The sequence below is a fragment of the Lissotriton vulgaris genome, chromosome 3_1 (genome assembly GCF_964263255.1).
Source record: "Lissotriton vulgaris chromosome 3_1, aLisVul1.2, whole genome shotgun sequence".
Taxonomy (NCBI): domain Eukaryota; kingdom Metazoa; phylum Chordata; class Amphibia; order Caudata; family Salamandridae; genus Lissotriton; species Lissotriton vulgaris.
The window spans coordinates 1390319250-1390332015 of NC_141689.1; positions in this window are offsets into that span (position 1 = coordinate 1390319250).

Below are 12766 nucleotides of genomic sequence, written 5' to 3' on the forward strand. Positions count from 1 at the left end.
AGTATGAACTTACCCCTTTTTATATTCGGAACAAAAGAAGACCAAAACAAAAACCCAATGTATAGAAGTTGAGATATTACATTTTATAGGAATAAATGCAGTAAAATACTTACAAGCAAGTAGCGCTAAAAAGGTAAAAAGGTTACTTTAGATCGGGCTGGACCAGGGCAAAGTTCGGCTCCACCGAGATGGAGATCCAGCCAGCTACAGACCCACACAGGCCCCGGTGAACAAAATACCTTTCCTTGTCGCAAACAGTGAGATTCGCCGATCTACTCCAAGCAGTGACGGCCAAGAGTCATTTCCAAAAACAGGTGCCGGAGTCGAGAAGCATCAAGCGATGTGCCATATTGTGCCACACAGTTGAGGGGATGCGTCGATCTCACTGAACTGCTGCGGCGGCAATACACTGTCTGATGCGTCTATCTCTGGAGGCAAAGTGCTGGTTATGAGGCGATGCAGCGATTTTACTCCTGCAACCAGGTTAATGCTCCGGTTCTGCAACACGCAGGCAAGAGATACGTCAAAATCCGTGTTGCAAGTATCTGGGCCACTTCCAGTGAGCCAGGCACAGGAGCAGGGGTAGAAACTTTGATATCCCTGAGTCTCAAGCAACAGGAGGCAAGCCAACAAGCCCTTGCAGATCAATTGGAGCGAAGGCAGAGTCCAGCTCTCCTTCAGCTGAGTGAGAAAAGTAGTCCTTCCAGATGAACAGCCCAGTTGAGTTCTTTAAGTAGCAAAGCAGTTCTTCTGGCAGAGGTTTTGTTACAGTCCAGAAGTGTCTGATTTCTGGGGGTCAGAGACCCAGTACTTATACCCAAAAGTACCTTTGATGTGGGGGTGACTTCAAAGCAGCTCTCTGAAGTGCACAAGTATTCCTTTCAACCCAAGTTCTGACTGACAGGCTATGAGAGGCTCGCCTGGTATATGATGTACACTCATGTAAGTGGACACCCTGCACCAGTCCAGATAACCCTTATGGTGATTTAGGAGGTCTTAGGCAACCTTAGAAAGCTCTCTTAAGGGGTGGCTGTGGAGAGCAGCCTTCAAGCTTAGTCCAGAAGGAGTGTAAAGCAGCTTGTTTTACCAGAATGCAATTTTATATGCATGGATTAATTGAAAAAGAACCACACAAGGTATTTATAAAAATATGTATTCATTAGATAATACTCACTAACACGTACAGATATCTCCTACTCAGATATATGCACAATCCACACAATACTTTGCATAGAAATCACATAAATAGCACAGAATACACAGTGGACCCCAGGGGGGGATCAAACCATATACTAGGATAGTGGTATAAGAACCAGGACTCATGTCAAGACAATGTCCACTGGATTTAGAAGTGCCGGTGACCCAAGGTGAGAGACTAGGAGCCCCACGGATATTGTGTGCAGTGTGGGAACACTACTGCGTTCTCCGTACAAATCAACGTGTAAGTCGTGATTGGAATTTTAAAGATTAAGGACCCTTCCCAGTTCACCCTGAAGAAACTTTGTGGAAGACAGAAGGTTGGAGAGCCACCTCACCCGTGGATATCCTGGTACCCATGCTATCTACACCAGGGAAGCCAGGTACATAGGTGCATAGGTGTGAAGTGGTGTCGGAAACCGCCGTCAAACCCAGTGGAGGACTTCAGGTAAGTGCCACTGCTGGAGAAGGAGAAAGTGTCCAGTGGAATCCGAAGGTGGATTCTAGTTGAAAGGTACCTGCAAGCAGAGGGGACAGAGTCTATGTCTCTCAGGAGTGACCAGGAGACCTGGAAGACGAATGCCCTCCGATGTCGGGAGTTGCAGGAGAGTTGATGGTGACCTTGACTCTGCAGCTGTGAGGACCAGATGATGCTGAGGAAGACCAAGAGCTGTTCACAAGTTGTCCCACATCGGATGTCGAGCGTTGAGGGGTCGGTGTCCGTCGGGAGCACCAACAAGCATTGGCAACTGCAAACATCATAGAAGTAGAAGAAGGTGCAATGTCAGGACCAGAAAGATTCAGGAGACTCGCCACAAGCAGGGAAGTCAGGGCAAGCCCCGAGCAATCAGAGGAGCCCAAAAGAAACAAAGATGACCCTCAACAGGACCCACCGGCCGCAGGCACTGGAGTTGCAAGGGGACTTCGAGCAGCTCACCAAAAGTTGCAGGCCACGCTGCAAACGATATGATGTGGATGAGGACTTTTGTCACAGGAGATGCTTGAGGCTGGGGCTACTTGGAGCCCGAAGATCTTGGTGGAAAGACGCTAACAAGGATTTGCAACTGCAAGTTAACGCGGTGCACAGGGAATCGGGTCCTGCAGCTCCCACGAGGGATACTGGCCACAAACTTGGTGATGTGGCAGTGCAGGCCTCAAGAGCTATGGAGAACTACCACCTGTGTTGCAGATCCTTTCTTAGTCCGTAGGAGCTCAGGATCAGCAGACCATTCAGCTTCATAGCGGTGCCTGTGAATGCAGGGAAGTGACTCCTTCACTTCAAGGGAGATTAACTCAGATATTTGGATGCACACAGGCCTTGGAAGGTTCCTGTCTGGTGCACAAGCACAGACGATGCAGCAGACTGGAAGGGAGACGAAGTTGAGTCCAAACGAAGTCCAGCGAAGGCCAGAGTGCCCAGATGGTAGAAGTTGAAGTGGTGTCTGAATTGAATCGTGTCCCACGATGAATCTAGGGACCTCCACCCAGGTAAGTCCTTAAGTACCCTAAGGAAAGAGTTAGGACAATTCAGGGGACCCTCCCAAGTGAAGGTTTGGACAGGGGGAGGACACTCCGATGTCCTTTGTCCAGTTTCGCGCTGGAGCCAACGGGAGCTGGTTTGAACTGGACTATGCAAGGAGGCACCAAATGTGCCCCTCATGCAGACTTTGGGCACAAATGATCATGTCTGTCTCCTCCTCTTTAGTGGACTCCTGGATCAAGGGCTCAAGGCCGATTCTAGTATCGGCTGTAGACTGATGTGAACTGAAGGTGTTAAGGTTGTTTGTTTTACTGTCAATACTGTGATGAATAGTTGGCAGTTGGCCTTGAGGGGCCCGATTCACAGAACTAACTTAAGACAAAATCCTAAACTTACTACCATTTGGGTATTCACAGAAGGCACTTACTCATTTCGGTATTCACTGAAGTTAGGAGTCCTAACTTTAGGACTCCTAAATGCCTTCTGTGAATACCGAAAGTCTTTTTTCTCAATTTAGTAGTAGTAAAGTTAGGACTCCTAACTTTGGGACTCCTAAATGCCTTCTGTGAATACCGAAAGTCTTAAAATTAGGATTTTTCACAATTTACTACTACTAAACTGAGAAACATCCTAATTGTAAGACATTCGGTGTTCACAGAAGGCATTTAGGAGTCCTAAAGTTAGGAGTCTTAACTTTACTACTACTAAATTGAGAAAAATCCTAATTTTAAGACTTTCGGTATTCACAGAAGGCATTTAGGAGTCCTAAAGTTAGGACTCCTAACTTCTGTGAATACCGAAATGAGTAAGTGTCTTCTGTGAATACCAAAATGAATAAGTGCCTTCTGTGAATACTAAAATGGTAGTAAGTTTAGGATTTTGTCTTAAGTTAGTTCTGTGAATCGGGCCCGAGGTGCCCAAGTTATGCCAAGGTAGCCCAAAGGGCAGGGTGCTGTGTACATGAAAGGTAGGACATGTACTGTGATAATTTGCATGTCCTGGGGTGACAAACAGTCTATTTTATTTTTCACTACTGTGAGGCTTACTCCTCTCATGGGTTAGCATTGAGAATTCCTTAATACACTTTTAAACTGTATTTCATGTTTCAGATGTTTGGAATAGTAATGACAAATCCTCCTTACTGATAAAATTGGATTTAACATTATTGCTTTATAAATCCCACTTTTAGAAAGTGGACATTTCTCTGTGTTTGTAACTCTGTGTGCTTTGCAGCCTGTCTCCAATATATGTCTGAGCTGGGTGACAGCTACACTTTGTGCATTCCCTCTAGACTGCCACAACACAGGAAGGATAGGTGTGCCAGAGTATACATCTGCATACATCTGCAGTCTGATGGCCTTGCCTGGGTAGGATGGAAGAGAGGGGTGAACACTTCTCGTGAATAGGCAGTGTCCTGTCCTCACACAAAGGACCAATTACCCACTCCCCCACAGATAGCCTGTGTAGGAAAGTAGGATCTGCTTTTATGGTTACCCCACTTTTTGCCTGGTGCTAAGCTGTTATTGACTAGTCTGACTGGGATACTGCTGATCAGTGTAGGAAGGTGGATATCTGACTATGGTTAACCCAACTTTTTGCCTAGTGTTTAGCTGGTTTTCAACTTAGTTGGCCTGGGATCCTGCTATTCAGGGCCCCAGGCTATCTGCTGTCTCATTAAAATGGACTCCATGTACCTTAGGTACATACCTAATTGGATATTTGGTCACCTTATCAGCCCCTGTATAGTGTACCTTAGGTACCAAGGGCATAGGTGCACCCAAGGCCTACAAGGAGCTGCAGCATGTATTATGCCACCCCTGGCTGGCTATCTATATTGACACAACTGGCTGATCACTCAGCTAGGGCAAGGTCGTGTAATCACCCCTTGCTTAGGTGTAGTATCCCTACACCTACTATATATATATAGACACATAGTTACCTATAAGTCACTCCTATGGCAGGCCTTAACAATCCTGGAGGCAGAGTGCTTGGTAATATGTGAGATGGTGCTCTAGTATGAGCTGAGCCTGTCTGCAGCTTTCAGAACCATTTCCTCATAGCTGTTCTATGATATTGCCATACCATATACTTTTAAGTGCATTATAATCCTCGCGGTTAATGCTAACTTTGTTTTGGCTTTATCTAAACATGTTGTGTGAGGCGTCATACGCTTTGGAATACTACCCCCTCGCCAATTCTGGTGACGGGGGTAGCATTCCACCCTTCTAGAGGGAGAAGACATGTTAGTTCTGACTATCCCGGTTAAAGTTAACGAGAGCCCCAGCATAACAAAATGGATGCTGCTACCACAGACACAAGTCTGACATCCTGCTGCTGGGAGTCCTTCCAGTCATGCAGGTTTGGACAATAGGTTTCCTGCTTGGGGAGGTGCGAGCACCACCCCAGACAGGAGGATGTGTATTGGGACAGGGAGGGCTGAAAAGAAACAGACACTGCCTGGGGCACACTAGGTGCTCCATGCATAGTCCAGTTCAAACCGGTGCTGGGCCACTCCAGCCCCAGCTCTGGCACGAAACTGGACAAAGGAAAGGGGTGTAACCACCCCCATTCCTGGTCCCACCCATAGGAAGGACCTAGTGACCAAACCAGCCCCCTTTAGTGGTATAAAGTTAGGAGCTGACCCAGGAGATTGTAGATTACTCCTGGAATCGACTTGAGACGAAATTCTGGACCCTTCGACATTCACCTGAGCTGAAGACTGAAGAAATCTCACTTGTGGCCAAGGCGTGACCACCCTAGGCAACCAGGCACCATCCAGCAACTCGACGGCTTGCTTTATTCCCGTTCCCGCCGGAACCCGAGCACAGAGCCTGACAAGACCTTGACTCCCGGACCTCTCTGGCCCCACTGCATGACTCCAGCATAGCTGAGCCCCGTGGAAGGCGTCCGAACCCGTGGAACCAGACAACTTGGAAAGTCTTCAACTTGCTAACAGCGCAGCTCCTGAGGCCTCCTCGAAGCTGTGAACTGGGGACTGAGACACCCCGACACCGAGCACCACCTGCACCCAAGACCAGCCCTCCACACTCCATGAGATCTGCGTGGGGCCCTTCTGCTTGTGTTCTGCTCGCCACGTTGTCCGGTTGCTGGCCAGTTGGCTAGTAGCTCTGTGGTGACGATTCTTTTGAAAATCCATCACTGGTCTGGTTGCTCCAGACTGGCACTTGCTTCCCTGAAAAGGTGAAGTACCTCAGACCCTACTGGTCTGCACCAGAATCTATTTGTGTATCCTCCGTGGGTTGCCTTTGCTTAGGCTTGTTGGCTTCGATCTTGAAGCCGACCCCTCCATCTGCGAGAACCTTTGTGGGACAGCTCCTCTCCAGCACCTGGTTGTCCTCGACGCCTCCTGGTCCACGTGGCTGCAACAACAAGCTTCACTACAGCACCTGATTGCTCCTCGACGACGTCTGGTTCCTCCCTGGTTCCACCCGGTCACTGGCTAGTGACCTAGACTCTGTCCTCTCTGCTTTCAGGTCTTCTTCTTCTCCAATCCACCCTTGGATCCACCCGGACATCTTCCTCCTGGTCGCCTGCAGCATCTTTTCTCCAAGGGTCCATAGGCTTCAACGGCGAAACCAACACATCTTCACACCTATGCACCCGCTTCCTGTGGGTGAGGTAACGCGAGTACTTCGGTGCTCCCAAGGGTATTGACTATCCAAGTGGCTAGGTTTTTAGTTGTTTCCCCCTAGCTAGACCGGAAGTGTCCTAAATCCATCTTTACTTACCTTCTAAGTTCCCGTTGACTTTCTATTGACTCTCGCGTGAGTGTACTGACACTGCACGCGCCGCCTGTGGGCCTCCTACTCCTAACCTAAGGGTCAGATAGTGTAGCCCCAGTGATTCCCTATGCCCTAGGCCTTCTGCTTTCCCAAGTCGTGGTTCTTATACCACTTACTTAGTATATGGTTTTACGCGCCCCTAGGGCCTAACTGTAAATTGTGCTATTTAAAGTATTTCTGAGTGTAACTTGTTATGTGCTTTTGCCTCTGACCTCATAAAGAAGTCAGAGGAGTGTGTTCGTGAATAAATACATATATATTTTATATATATCCTGTGTGGTGTCCTTTCATTTGGTATTCAAGGGGTTACATATGGTAAAACAGCTGGCTTTACACTCCCTCAAGAGTCTTAGCCTAAGACTGTTTGTCCACACTATCTCTAGGATAGCTGGTCTATAAGGTTGACTTTACAACCATCACCATAAGGGTTGTTTGGACTGGTGCAAGGTGTTCACTAGAATAGTGAACATCATATACCAGGCCAACTTCTCACATTGGTGTGCAGCGGTTGGGATAAGGCTAAAACAGGGTTCAAACCCTACCCTCAGTTTCCTGGTTGAACACTTAGAAGAGTATGGTGCTCAACATTCACCTAAGACAGGTGACACAGGCAGTGCAGATGAAGTCTTCCCCTCCTCAGATGATAATACTGATACTCCAGTACCAGATGAGGAAGAAGAAGAGGGGGGAGAAGGAGATGAATCTGATCTTGAGACAAACAGTCTGGTCTTAGTCAGAAGACTTAGTCAGGCTAACGTAAGCATACATGGGAGTCAGTATGGGCAGCCCTCATACAGACCCCCAAGTGGGCTTAACCAGAGGCAGAGAAGAGGAAGATCCCACTCCAGGGAATCTTTCCAATCTCATGCTTCAAATGGCTCTCATGGCCCTGCTCAGAGAGGGATGACCTCCCCTCAGAGAAGGGAACATGAGACAAAAATGAGAGAGGCTGCTCTGAGGATTGAGAGGCAAGAATTAGAAGTTGCCTTGGCCAAATAGAAGCTTGCTTGTGCTAGAGAGCACAGAGAGAGTGGGTTAGAACCCACTGGTGGCAGCAATATCCCTAAGGATAAAGATAAGTCCTATCAGAATAGACACCTAAGCAAGATTGTGCCCCCCTACAAAGAAGGGGATGACATCCACAAATGGATTACTGCTTTGGAGGGGGCCTGCAAAGTACAGCAGGTACCCCAAAGTGAGTGGGCAGCAATCTTATGGCTCTCCTTTTCTGAAAAAGGTAGAGATAAGCTCCTCACAGTTGGTGATGGGGATGCTAACAACTACTCTGTCCTGAAGAGTGCTCTAATTGATGGGTTTGGCCTAACCACTGAACAGTATAGGTTGATGTTCAGAGATACCCAGAGGACACAGACTCAGGACTGGACTGATTTTGTAGATTGTGCTACTAAGGCTCTGGAGGGCTGGTTATTGGGCAGCAAAGTACAGGACTATACAGGATTGTCTAATTTGATTATGAGGGAGCAGATCCTTAAATTGTCAAAACCAGCTTCTACACCAGCACCTGGTGGACTCAGATCTGACCTCTCCCCAAGAATTGGGTAAGAGGGCAGATAAATGGGTCAGAACCAAGATTAAGCCTAGAAATCAGGGTTTTGACCTGAAGAAAGATTCTACCAAGCCTCAAGAGAAAGGTGAGGATACATCTAAACACAAGACTTCCTCAGGGCCCCAAAACTCCAATGATGGGGTGGGTCCCAAAACACTTCCTCTAACCCTAAGAAACCTTATTGTCATGCCTGTAAAAAGCCTGGCCACTGGAAGACTGACAGCAGTTGCCCAAAAGCCAACAATAAGGAAAACATCCCCCCAAGTAATACTCCCAGACCTCCTGTTACTATTAGTAGTAATCCCCAGGTGGTGGGAGTGCCCCCAAGAATTTGGCTGGGTTTACTTTGGGAACTCATGGGGACACTGGCCTAACCAGGTCCCCTACCTTAGCTACTCTTGTCTATGAAAATGGCATGTGGTTTGCCAACTTCACTGCTTGTCCCAACACTGTGGGCAAATATAGACAGGAGCCCCACATCAATGGCCAGAAAGTTGAAGCCTACAGAGATACAGGGGCTAGCATTACTATGGTGACTAACAGTCCCATAGGAATGAATGGCAATTACTGAATCTGTAAATACCGATTCGGTAATTTAAAAATAGAAATTACCTACATCCCATTTACCTACTCTTCAATACTGAATCGGTATGATTCGGTATTTAAGAGTAGGTAAATCGAGATTACCTACATCGGGCCCTTAGTGTATTGGGGCCGGGTGGATGGGCTTGCAGTCAATACAGGCCGTCTATCTCAGTCCTAAGGGGAGCTATGAGCTGCTACCGAATAGAAGGTAAATCTTTTCCAATGTAATTCATGTCAACGAACGGAAGAGAGGGCCTACAACGTACAATTCTGTTAGCACAATTGAATTGACATTGGACGCCCTCTCCACCAAACCTTCGACCGGGTCCCAACGAAGTTAAAAGATGGACCTGGAATTACAATGGCCTAAACTCCAAACTAAGTGATTATGACTTTTTAAACTACCTTAAAACTTTCGAAATCATTTTACTCCAGGAGACCTGGGAAGATAAACCTTTTGACTTACAAGGCTACACCTTCAGTTCAATTCAATTCAATTCAATTCAATTCAAATTGGCTTTATTCGATTTTCGTTCACGTTAAAAAACCATAAAAGCATAATACACAGATACAAATTTATACATTTTAGACATGCTATTTAAATTCATTTTTAAGAAAGTAATGAAGCCATGTTATATCAACTCTCCCCTGCTCCAATTTACAGTGTAAAGAATGTTTATCCATTCATTGGACGTTTCATTTAAAACCATTTTCCACATATAATCATACATTAAGATTTACATTTTGTTTCCAGGACTTAGTTAATACTCTTTTGCCAGACATAGACCAATGTTTCAATTCTACATTTATACACATTGAACATTCTATTTAAATTCATTTTTAAGAAAGTTCCAAGCCCAGGTTATTGGCGCTCCCTTACTTCGTTTTACAAAATAATTCATGTTTATCAGTTCATGGCGCATTTAATTTAAAAACCTTTTTCCAAATAAAACCATATATTTAAATTTACAAGTATTTCCTTATCTTAATTACTGCTTTTTAAAATAGTGCAATATTTCTAGTATAACATTTGTTCTCCAATAGTTGCAATGCAAAATAGGGAGGCCGACATTGCCTCAAACCTCAAATTTTTAAGATTGGAAGAATCAACCTTTTTCTTTGTTCCCTGTAATATTTGCAAAATAAGACAGTGTGAATTGTAGTTTGAGACGCAATACCGTCACAGGGACAAGGATCTAGATGTTTTGACCAATCATTTGTTATAGGGAATGATACCAAACGAAAAAAAGAATCCAATCTAAAACATGTGAGTGCGAATCTATCGTACCCGGTACCATAATAAGACAGATTGGGTTGCATTTTTGTCGAAGAAAGAATTGTCTGATGTAGCCACACTGTTGATTTATGAACTTCACTTGTGTGTCTTAGTTCTTCCAGATGCGACATACATTGTTTCTTAACATCTTTCCTGGAAATGTCCATCCTTTTTACTGGATTGTGGAATAATTCAGGTTGTCCTAGGTCCCCCATAAAATCTCTAATATACTTTAACCAACTAATGGCTAGGGCTTGGTCTAGTTTAAGAGAATTTTCTATGACCTGTCGGTTGAACATTGTTTTAGTAGAGGTCCAGATTCGGGGCCATTAAAGCACTGGTTGGACCCTTATTTTATCTGTAATATATTGTAGCCCCAGCTCTGTATGGCAAATAAAAGTCGAAGTTGAGCGAGGGACAGCCAGTATATAACGAATAAAGGCATTTTCCACTTTCTGTATGTCTTCCACACTACAGTAACCCAAAATACCGGCACCATATAGTACCACACTAGGGGCCATATGTATCGTGCCCAAAAGCTTTCGCAAAAGCCGAAATTCGCAGAATTTCAGCGTTTGCTTACGCATTTTCGCAAAATGGTATGTATCACCTAAATCTGCATGCAAAATAAGGAATCGCACAATTTGCGATTCCTTATTTTGCGATTGCATTTAAGGAATCGCAAATTTTGCGATTCCTTAAATGCAATGTATGTAGCCAAAACAATTAGCAAAATTCCCTTAAGGAATCGCAAATTACTACCAACTTCTAGTTGGTGGTAAGTTGTGAATTCTTTGAAAAATGCACATTTTTGCATTTTTCAAAGTGCCATGTGACGCACATACATGCCCTTAGAGAATGTATGTGCACAACATGTGCACCCATGCATATTTCAGGGGTGCAACAGGGTGTCCTTTGGACACCCCTGCACCCTTGAAATTATTCTCAATTTGCGATTAGCAAATTGCGAATCGAAAATTGAGAATAACTTCCCATTCATTCCTATGGGCCTCCTATCCCATATAAATGAATGGGAAAGTATTCCTTAATTGCGAATTCGCAATTTGCTAATTTGCAATTAAGGTATATCAAGAAATCGCAAAAAAATTGTGATTTTCTTGATACATAGCCATTTGCGATTCTGAAAGAGCGATTTCTTAAAAATAGATATTACAGAATCGCAAATTGGTACCTTGATACATATGGCCCTCAGGCATTTTGCTTTGCAAATTTTAACAATTCTTATGGCTGCCTTTTTCCTATTTTCTGAGCGAAATTTACAAGTGCTGTTGTTGTTTTCATGAACATGAGTTTTTTTGCTCTTATTGCCTGTTTCTAGGTGCCCTTATTATCCACAAGGATTCCTAAATATGGATATCTTTTTGCGTTTCCAAGCTTATTACCACCAATCAAAGTAGGTCTTTCTTTCATTCTTGCCTTTCCACAGCTCATTACATAAATTTTACTGGCATTAATCTTTAAATCCAGACTCACCATGTAATCACTATATCTAGTCAGTGCCCTTTATAATTCTAGCAGTGTTTGAGCCATTCCTACCGCGTCATCGGCATAGAGTAGGGTGGGTATAGGACGAGTTTGTACTTGAGGCAGGTCCTGACAACCCTCGAGAATCGCTTGCTCCAAGCCGTTGGTATACAAGGTGAACAGAAAGGTTGCTAGAACACGGCCTTGTCTAACCCCCCTTTCTACTACGAATGAAGCGGTATATTCCCCATTTGGCCCATACCGTACTATGGCTCTAGCATCAGAATATAATTCTCTCACAATTTGGATTAGGGATAGTTCAACTCCCATTGCTTCAAGTATTTTCCATAGTTTGTTGTGGCTTACAGAATCAACCGCAGTGGAGAGATCCACAAACGCTAGGTACAGTTTCCCTTTTTTTGCTTGAACATATTTTCCCATTAAAATCGTTAGATTGAGGGCCTGTTCAACTGTTCCCAAGCCTTCCCTAAATCCAAATTGTAGGTCCGTTAATACATTTTTATCTTCAGCCCATTCTTGGAGGCGATTTAAAATGATACGTCCGAAAACCTTTCCCACCAAATCTAATAAAGAGATTGGCCGATAACATGTAAGGTTTTGTCTATCGCCTTTCTTGAAGATTGGGACCATCAGTGATTCTGACTAGGTTCCTACTAGACCTACCCTGCAAGCTGCTGCAAGGACCTGCTTTATTATGGGGCCCCATAGCTCTATATTTAGTTTGAATATGTCTACGGGTACCCCATCTGGCCCAGGGGCCTTTCCACCCTTGCTAGCTTTCAGGGCGAGTTGAACTTCGTCTAGTGTGAATTCTATATCAATTGGGAAAGGCACGTTTGTAGGGCTAGGTAATGTAGGGCAGGGAATTTGGTTACTATCCTCATTTTGTTTGGAATATATTTTGGAAAAGTGGTCAACCCATTTTTCTTCGTCAATTGCAATTTCAAATTTTTGAGTTGTTTCAGATCTCAGAAAAGGGGAGTTAACTACACGCCAAAATGCGCCACTGTCCCCCTCTATACTAGCCTTATGTAAATCTGCCCAGGCGTTTGTTTTTATTTCTCTCTTTCTAGTTTTTAGCGCTAGGTTATATGCATGCTGTCATCTCGTTATTTCTACTCTATCCCGTTCCTTGTTATGTAAGGCATACTTTAAGGCTTTCGTGCAGTTGTTATCAAACCATCCGGTTTTCTTTCCCTGTCCTTTTTTTACTTCCCTTTTCAGTGTGTTCCTTATAACAACTGTAATACGAATATAGGCCCCTACTATGTCTTCATGTGGTGGAGTCTCATCAAGGCACTTCAGAATATCTTCCATGCTTTTTTCCACCACTACTTTCATAATTACAGATG